The 1,261-nt window shown below is 35.7% G+C and overlaps 1 long non-coding RNA gene across 1 annotated transcript; it reads right to left on the reverse strand.

Annotated features, from left to right (window-relative positions):
• Nucleotides 1–275: 275 nt before the first annotated feature.
• LOC121877546 lies at nt 276–1,049 on the reverse strand. The gene is made up of 2 exons (XR_006091013.1): nt 851–1,049; nt 276–658 (listed from the first exon to the last, which is right to left on the reverse strand). It is a non-coding gene; the product is annotated as an uncharacterized LOC121877546 (long non-coding RNA).
• Nucleotides 1,050–1,261: the final 212 nt, after the last annotated feature.

Below are 1,261 nucleotides of genomic sequence, written 5' to 3' on the forward strand. Positions count from 1 at the left end.
ATCGTACTTTAGTACGAGAATGTGTACTTTGAACGATTGGAAAGTAAAAAGCCACACATTAATGTCATCATTTGTCTATTGGGTTATGTTGTGAAAAAGTAATACTAATTTAAGAGGAGTAGAGCTGTATTTCCCGAAGCGTTTAACACCATTAAGTAGAGTATTTGAGAACTATTTATGGGCAAACTTTCAAACAGCAGACGTAGTCGAGATTTTATTATACTCTGGGTTTTGATTTAGTAAAAGCAAGGATTTGGATTTAGTAAAAGCAAGGATTTGGATTATTCCATAAATAGAAAAACTTTATTGGTTACATATACTGGATATTCAATATGTACAAGTTTGACTTTACTTGCACAGAATGTAATGCAATACAGCTCATGACCCACAAATGGGGTAGAAGAAATAACAAAGCAGTTTTTTTGGAGACCAATTTCTTGTAGTTTAACACTAGGAAACTCACTGTAATGCTGTGGGAAGGATCCACTAACCGCGGTAGAACTGGAGTAGGAAAGGAATTGTTGCGATCGAGTTCTCCATCAACAGGTAAAAAGCAAAGCAAGAGAACTTTTGTAGACGCTCCGAATTGTTCTTGTGGTGACACTGCAGCTACCTCGGTCAACTCGTATAGGGTTTATGGTCGTTTGAGGAGCGTGTTCTAGAAATAGCAAGAAGATTAATGTTATGTAAGCCTGGCGGAATGGTTTAACGCGAAACTTATTTAAAAAGTTTAGTTTAGGTAATATCAAGACTAATAAAATTTACCTTTTTTTTTTTTTTGTCAAGTGAAATTTTAAACAATAGCTTCCCAATCGCCAACAAATAATTTACAATTTGAAGATACACTTACAGTACAGAAGATGTTGTAGCGTCGTCGCGTGCCAGTGTTCTGTGTTGACGTCCGTCTACCAGGCTTTATATACAGGCGGCCCACACTCCCTGACCAATCACAAGCTGTTTTAGGTGAAATTGTAGCCAATGGGAACATTGCCTTGTTATGACGTCAAAGTGACGCCGGCAGGTTTGGTTGTTTGATGACGAGTAAACGATTTAAACTTTATTGTGACACGAAAGTAGTGTAAAACGTGAAAGGAAAATATTATGAAATCGTATTCAGTGCTTTACTTATCTTGGATAGAAATTGTGAATATATTACAACAGCAATATTGGCCTCAGTTTAAGTGTGAGACATTGTTAAGACACATATACATCCAAATAGTACTATTGTAATATTAAAAAAGTCTTAAACTTAAATAGAATA

This window comes from Homarus americanus, unplaced genomic scaffold, assembly GCF_018991925.1.
Source record: "Homarus americanus isolate GMGI-L3 unplaced genomic scaffold, GMGI_Hamer_2.0 scaffold12328, whole genome shotgun sequence".
NCBI classification, from domain to species: domain Eukaryota; kingdom Metazoa; phylum Arthropoda; class Malacostraca; order Decapoda; family Nephropidae; genus Homarus; species Homarus americanus.